Below are 8,964 nucleotides of genomic sequence, written 5' to 3' on the forward strand. Positions count from 1 at the left end.
GTCCCAGTTACTCCCAGTGTTGGGACAGATGTTGGTTCCTACTCACCTCTGATCCTAGGTGTGTCAGAGTGCCTGTGAGTGGAGCTTCCTCTAGGTGTTGTAGGACTGGCTGCAGAGCTTGCACTCAAGGTCTGCTCTGGACACCAGCCCAGACAGACCGGAAGGAACCCAAGTCACTGGGCTGGCAAAGTTCCTGTGTGCCTGGTCCCGCTAGTCCCAGTTACTCCCAGTGTTGGGACAGATGTTGGTTCCTCCTCATGTCTGATCCTAGGTGTGTCAGAATGCCTGGGAGTGGAGCTTCCTCTCAGTGTTGTGAGACTAGCTGCAGAGCTTGAGCCCAAGGTCTGCCTCCACCTATCTATTAACTTAATCTATTTGCTTGTTTATTATTTGAGAATTCCATACATGTATACAAGGCATTTTGATCAGATTCATCTCCCATTAGCTCCCTTTAGCTCCATCCAGAGCCCCCCCAAAATCCTTCTTCCAACTTCACATCTTTGTTTTTATAAACTTGAGTCCAAATAGTGCATAATGCCTTCCTTTTGTGCATGAGTATAAGGCAATCCATTAGAGCATTGTCACATCTACCAGTAGCCACACTTCAACTTCAATAACACCTCAGCTAGGGCTAGGGCTTTATAATGTCCTTACCCATCCATTCTGGAATATTGACTAGCTGGATCTTGTACAGGGAATTATAGCTGCTCAGCATTCACGAGTGGATCAGCCACATTTTGTTCAGAATACAGCATTGGATGAGCACTTTTGAAGCAGGCAACCAAAGGTTTATCCACCTAGAACCCCACCTGGCTTATGTTATGCATGCAATCCTGTTCTAATAATGCTCTTGACAGCATAGATCCCTTCCCTACACACACACACACACACACACATACACGCACATGTGCATGCACATGCACATGCACATGCACATACACATACACACCTCTCTCCAAAAATGTACCTATGCATCAACTCCTGCCTCCAAGTTCCTTCCTGTCCTGTTTAAGTTCCAGTCATAACTTCCTTTAATTATAAACTGAGATGTGGGAGTGTAATTCAAATACTCCTCCCCAACTTCCTTTTTGGTCATTGTGTTTCATCACAGCAACAGAAACCTATCTAAGACAGTGTGTGTGTGTGTGCGCGCACGCTCGTGCGCATGCATATGATAAGGACACTCAGGCTCAATAACTATACACTATTAGTCATTATGCTCACCATATTGTGCCTTTGATGCCCAGAAGTCACTCACCTTATGATTTATTTTATCTTATGATTTATTTTATCTTAACATTATTTACCTTAAAACTATTCACCTTATAAGAGTATACCATTTGCCCGCAATTCCCTGCATCAGCAATCCTCATTCTTACCAATTGCCATTCCATTCTCTGCTTCTAGATATTCATTGTTTTTTAGGGTCTCTATATAAATGAGATCATACACTGTTTTTCTCTGTCCAGATTCTTCCATGTATGTAGTATAATTCCCAACAGTTTCATCCTCATTGTCACAAATAACAGGACTTGTGTGTGTGTGTATGACTGAATAGTATTCAATTATATATATATATATATTCAATTATATATATGTATATATATACATGTATATATATACATATATATATTCAATTATATATATGTATATATATACATGTATATATATACATGTATATGTACATATATACATATATATTGACATTACTTTGAAATACTCATTTCATTCACTCTTAATTAATAGCCAGACTATAAAATGATATATCATTATAGCCTTGATGTACATTTCTCTCATAATTAGTGATGTTGTACAAACTTTTACGTGTTTATTGCTCTCTTGTATATTTTCTTTAGAAAAATGTACATTCAGATTTTTGACTGTTTTTCCATTGAGATTTATGAGTTCTTTACACATTTTGGTTGTCATCTCTCTATCAGATCTGAGTTTATAAATAGGTTTCACCCATAGTTTGCAGCATATCACTGGGAAAATGGCTAAAATACTGTATTTTTAACATTCTCATCACAAAAGAGATAAACTAATGAGATAATGAACATGTTAATTAAAAGATGGTACTTGCTCTCCAATATATACATGTAACAAACATCCCATTAAGGTAGGCATGGTACTGCACACCTGTGACCCCAGCACTTGCGAAACAAGCAGGAGAATAACTTGCAGACAGCTTGGGTTGTATAGAGAGATGCTGTCTCTATAAAAATTCAAAACCAAGACCAAACAAACAAAACATATCAAATAGCTGTCTGTCTGTCTGTCTGTCTGTCTGTCTGTCTGTCCAATGACTCAACTGAATGTAACTGTCCCAATCCTGGAAACTTTATTTGGTGAGAAGAGATGGCCAATTGGGACCCCATCTCCCCCATTATTTTGAGACTTCTTTAGGATTGCCTTTATATATTTTAGAAAGTTTCCAACTGTAATAGGTTTGCACACCATACTTCAACTAATCCTTAGTTCTAGCTGTCTCTTCCTTTGTTCCCTACCTCCATCCTATCTCCAGTCCATTTCCCAACCTAGTCCTTACATTTATGCCCACTTCAATTCCACCCCTAAGGATTATTCTTTCCTCATCTCTGGGAATGTGTGTTCTCGCTAATCCCTTCTTCTATACCTAACCTCTCTGGATCTTTGAATAGTAGCATGGTTATCATTTATTAGTAGGTAATATCCACATATAAGCAAATACTTAACATATTCATTTTTCTGAGATATGGTTACCTCCATTGGGATTTTCTAATTCCACCCATTTGCCTGAAAGTTTCATAATGTCATTTTTAACATCTGAGTAATCTGTTATGTAAAAATATCACATTTTCTTTATCCATTTTTGAGGGACATTTAGTTTTTTGTTTGTTTGCTTTTGAGGAACTTTTTTGAGGGACATTCCAATTTCTGGATATCATAAATAGAGCAGCAGTGAACATGGTTGAGCAAGTGTCCATGTGGAGGAATGAAGAGTCCTTTGGGTATATGTCCAAGAGTGGTATAGGTGGTTTTGAGGTAGATCGATTCTATCATTTCCACAATGGCTATATTAGTTTGTACTTCCAGCAGCAATAGATGAGTGTTCCCCCCATTCTACATCCTCACCCAAATGAGCTGTTACTTGTGTGACATTCATACACATTAGCTATTCTGACAGGTGTAAGATGGATTCTCAAAGTAGTTTTGATTTACATTTACCTGACAGCTAAGGATGTTCTAGGAACAACAATTAAAAAAAAAAAAACTCATATGATCTGCATTCTCGTCTCTCCTAATGTCATACTATGTAAGTCATGTTGGAAATGCCATTCCTTAAAAGCCTGTTCCTTCCTTCAACTTACAGTTGATTTAACTATAATGTCAGCATGAACTAGAACCAATTACTCACTGTCCCTGTCTTTGAAGGAGAATATTTTCAATTTCCAACTCTCTCAAAGGAATAAGACAACTGATGCCAGTTTTAGATAATGGCTGCACACCCAACTTTGTGTCATGTGTCCCCAAAGATATAGGAAAAATATTAAAGTGCTTGTCTTGGAAATGGTTATAAATTTTGTTATAAAACAAGCTATTCACTTAAATTTGAATTGCAAATGAGAAATGACAATCTCAGTATGAATTTGTCCAATGTTATATTAAAATAGATTGTCATTGATCTCAAATGCAAATTTAACCTCATGTTCTGTGTTTGATCTGGTCACTCTAGCCTGAAAAGATATTTGTCATGGTTTAGTAGAAAAAAATCAACGCATAGAATTCAAACTGACAGTAATAAATAACAGAATATGTTCAGGTACTACATCATAAGATACAGAAAAAGAGAAGTGCTAGCTAAAGTCAGAATTCCTTTACTAGAGTTAGTAAAATAGTTCAGCACACAAAAGTTTTTTCTACACAGCCTGATGCCCTCAGTTCATTCACCAGAACCCACAGGGTGGAATGAGAAAACTAATTCCTACAAGTGGTCCTCTGACCTCTACATCCATGTATTCTGTCCCCACAATAAATACATCTTTGAGGGGGTAGGAGTGTTTATTAGTTTCTAAATGTGCTGAACAAATATACAAGTGAATGAATAACATAAATCAGTGTGGTAGAAATTGTGGTGAATGTTTGGCATAATTTATTTTACTATAGCTGTGATAAAATACCACAACTACAGTACCTTAAAGAATGGGGGTTATATTTTGGCTCCTAGTTAAAAGAGGCAGTTCACTATGGCAGGGAAGTCCTGGTAGCAGAAGCTTGAAACAACGAGTCACATTGTACCCACAGGCACAAAACAGAGTTATGGATGCTGCTCTGCTGACTTGCTCCTTTTTAGGTACTCTAGACCTCAAACTCAGACAGTGGGGCTGTCCAGTTCTAGTGTGAATCTTTCTACCTCTCATAACCTAATCAATACAGTCCCTCACAGGCATGCCCAAGGACTAATTAATCACACACAAGTTGACAATGAATGCTTTTGTTGTGGTGATCTCAGATCCTGCCTAGTTGAAAATGAACATAAAACATCACAGGATGGAAGGAAAATAAAGCTCTACAGGGAGAGAGCACAACACAGAGACATAGATGTACTGATTTGGACAGGAAGCTGGATGGAAGGAATCTTTACAAAGAAAAGTTCCTTCAGACTGACAAGGACAGGGCATAGCCAAAGATTCTACAAAAGCTGACTCTATGTCTTGCATTTCATCAGAAAACATGTGTTGATGAAAAAGACATCCCTAATTTCAAAGGCAGTAAGAGATTCTTCATTCTGAGCCAAATGTGAGTGGTTGTGGTCTGGAAACAAAGACTCAGGTTGCCCTGAATGAAATGATCTGTTGTGAAAGTGATTATGTGGCATACTATAGTCATAGAATAAAAGGTAGTCAGGATTTAGTATGTTTTCTAAATGCATTGATAGAGACATCAGGTGGGCAGATTACAGCAAATGTGGGAAAGCTCTACTCTAAGTTTCAGATGCTATCAGATACCTTTTAGGTTGGTGGATCTGAGTGGTGTGCTAAGTTAACATGTTACCTGATAGTAAGATGTTAGGTCAGATACAGAGGTGGGTGATAAACGACTATTAAGAAGACTAAAGAAAGCCCAAAGTTATTTTGGTTCTTGGTCTGCTACATTTCAAGTCTCCACAAATTATGAAGTTCTAATCAACCAGTCTACATACTCTTCAATACAGATGAAGTTTTCTAGAGGAACTAACTGAATTGAATTCAATGTGACACAGGGAGAACACTGATGTGAAGATTCACACTTTCAGGTCCATTGATATCTCTTTAGGGGTGTCCTTGTAACTATCAGTTGTCTCAAAGCAGGAATTAAGGGGAATAACCAAACAAACATAAGGAGAAAATAACCTGTAACTCCAGAATCAGGTTGAATCCTCTCACCACTTGAGTCAGCATTCCCAATGTTTGCTTACTGGGAGATAAGACTCTGGTCATGGAGATTTCAAACAAACCTGTTAAAATGTTAAAGAATACTTAATCCTAATGCATGCAATCTTTGAAAGTGGCCTTGCTCTTCTCCCAGAAAACATGTAGTTTTCTGGGAATTTCACAAACAAGACTCTATACTTTGTCTAAAGCAAAAAACAATTCTTAACTCCCTTGTGTAATCTATGTGCTCTACAGATGTTTTAATCTTATCAGTTGTAATTCTATCCAGTGCATCTAGAGATGACCCTATGATTCAGTTGGTGTCCTCAAAGTCAACTTGAGATTTGGCTTCAGAGGCAACCAAGATGGTACATAGTATTATTTTTAAGACATTTAAATTCAGCTCTTAAGAAGTCCACACGTGGGTGTCTACTCTCCTTTCTTGGAGTACTTCTCTCATACTCTCTGTGCTTAAATCCATGTTGGAATCTCTTCTTAGTAAACTTCAGTGCTTCTTGATGCTGGTTTATCTTGAGATTCTTTTCTACACTGCAGTCAAGAATCTCAGCTCTACCTCATTGGAGGTCTCTGAAAAAGAACTCAGGCTGTTACAGTCGGAGAACCAAAGAGTAGTATTTTGAGAAACATTCAGCTAGTATACAGGTGTTAATTTCCTGAGGTAAAAAAAATGAGTTCAAGGTCTAGACTTTAGACATTTTGAAATGGAAGTATTAATATCAAGAGCATAACTGACTTGAAAAGCATTCAAAGAATGTTTAAGTCATTCAGTGCCATATGGGACTAAGAAAGACTGAGACTTAAATTATAAATTGCTACAAGATAAGTTAGGATTTCATAACTGAGGTACAACTGACATTTGGGCATGGCAATTCTTATGGGAGATCTAATCTACATTATAGGCTACTCATCAGTATCTTGGGCATCTAACCTTGGGTGTGACATCTCTTAAATTCATCTTGCAGTGTGATCTCTAATACATTGAAGTATTAAGAATATGATTGAGTCATAAGAACTCTCTACATATTAATGAACTTACAGCCTTGTAAAAAGAAATTTCCCAGAGTTAGATCCTTTTTGTGTGTTGCCTTCCACCAAGTGAGAGCACAGCTTTTACCACTCTTGCCATAGGACAATACCACAAACAAGTCCTTAGCAAACATTGAACTGCCAGTGCTTTGCTTGCTTCTTGACTTTGCAACTCCTAGATTGAGAGAAACTGTTGACTTCATTTCTTTATAGATTACCCACTTGCTAGGACTTGGAGTAAAATTCAGTGGTAGAGCCCTAACTGATTGTCAACATAAACAAATAATAAAGAAAGAAAGAATAAGTAAACAATCCATTTGTGTTATTTTGCTCTGGTGACACAATGGAGTAAGACATTAGTAGGTGCCAGCAGAAGCTCCTCCCATGTTTGCAATTAGAAAAAATGCTCTTAAATATTGGGAAGTGTGTGTTGGAAGCAAAATCTTCCCATGTTTGGAATCACTGATCTAGATGAAAGCATTCTTCAAAGGTTCAATTACATGTCTGAGTCTCTACTATAATTTTTCCCTATCTGGCTCAGGCAAATAAGGGATAATTTGAGCAAATAAAGCCTCTACATTTGAAAATAAGAAAGTCTCATAGATGAATGAAAATGTTGCCAAAGGTAAACCCTAGATGATGAAAAAGCAAATGATTGTCCACTAAGATTACATACATTTACTTCAGATGTCCAGACTTCGGTGGTTCTGTGTCAAGTTTATTGAAGTAAATGCATATAGCCATGAAAGGCATACAGTTACTAGATAATTGAAGAAATAATTAATTTTAATAAATACTTCTACATCTACATCATTGGGCCAAAGAAAATTATTCCTTGATAAAGAAAAAAGACAAAAATCTTTAGAAATCTGAGGACCCTCCCCAGACACAATTCTTTTCAACAGGTGAATATTATGTATTAGGAGCTCAAACACCATCTGAAAATTTTGTACATTTGGCATCGTTCTTACCAAACATTGTTTGCCTGTTTGGCTTTTAATTAAAAACATCATCTCATCATTCTGAAGAACACTTGCCACTTCCAACTAATACTCACAAGCTATAAAGAATTAATACCCCTGGTAAGGATAAGCAATATAGTTTTCATGCAATAATCATTCTGTGTATTTCCTTCTTCAAACAACTGATTTTTCCTATGATGAAGCTAAAGAATTTTTATAAAGCTTAACCCCTGGGAATTGAAGAGATGCCTCAGCAGTTAAGAGCACTGACTGTTCTTCCAGAGGTCCTGAATTTAATTCCCAGCAACTACACCGTGGCTCACAACCATCTGTAATGGGATCTGATGCCCTCACATACATAAAATAAATAAATAAATCTTAAAAAATATTAAAAATGTATATATTATGACGGTTTGTTGAGTGAAATTAGCTACAGAGTTAAAAATACAAATAAGATTAATTTTCATATTGATACAGAGATAGATGCCAGATAGATAGATAGATAGATAGATAGATAGATAGATAGATAGATAGATAGGTAACGTTTTTACAGTGCTACATATTGAACTCAGGGCCCCATATATTCTAGGCAAGCATCATATCACTGAGCTATACTCTCAGTCTAAATATTCTGAACATTCTGTTTTATGGGAATCACTGAACAAATATTAGATGAAACTGTGTAAAGCTTACATTAAAAAATTAAAGCTCCAAATGAAAGTTGAATTTTTCAAAAGTCTAAATGATGAGTATTAGTCAAAAGAGATTTTCAGTAAAATATCATAATTTTCTACTCAAGATAGTGCTAAGCGATCATCGGATACAATCCACAAACCATAAGAAACTCAAGAAGAAGGAAGACCAAAGTGTGGATGCTTCTTTCCTTCTTAGAAGGGGGAACAAAATACCCATCGAAGGAGTTGCAAAGACAAAGTGTGGAGCAGAGACTGAAGAAAGGAAAATCCAGAGACTGCCCAACCTGGGAATCCTTCAGTCATCAAATCTAGACACTATTATAGATGCCAGCAAGTGCTGGCTGACAGGAGCCTGATATAGCTGTCTCCTGAGATGCTCTGAGAGTACCTGAATAACACAGAAGTAGAGGCTCATAGCCATTCATTGGACTGAGAACAGGGTCCCCAATGAAGGATCTAGAGAAAGGACCCAAGGAGCTGAAGGTTTGCTTCCCCTTAAGACGAACAACAATATGAACCAACTAGTACCCTCAGAGCTCCCAGAGACTAAACCACCAACCAAAGAGAACACATGGTGGGACTAATGGCTCCAGCTGCATATGTGGCAGAGGATGGCCTAGTGGGTCATCAATGGGAGGAGAGGCCCTTGGTCTTGTGAAGGCTCTATGCCACAGTGTAGGAGAATGCCAGGGCCAGGAAGTGGGGGATGGTGGGTTGGTGAGCAGGGGGAAGGGGACAGAACAAGTTTTTTTTTTCTTTCTTTTTTCGTTTTTTTTTTTTTTTTTTTTTTTTTTTTTTTTTTAGGAGGGGAAACTGGGAAAGGAGATATCATATGACATGTAAATAAAGAAAATAATAAAACAAGAA

Source organism: Mastomys coucha, chromosome X (assembly GCF_008632895.1).
Source record: "Mastomys coucha isolate ucsf_1 chromosome X, UCSF_Mcou_1, whole genome shotgun sequence".
Taxonomy (NCBI): domain Eukaryota; kingdom Metazoa; phylum Chordata; class Mammalia; order Rodentia; family Muridae; genus Mastomys; species Mastomys coucha.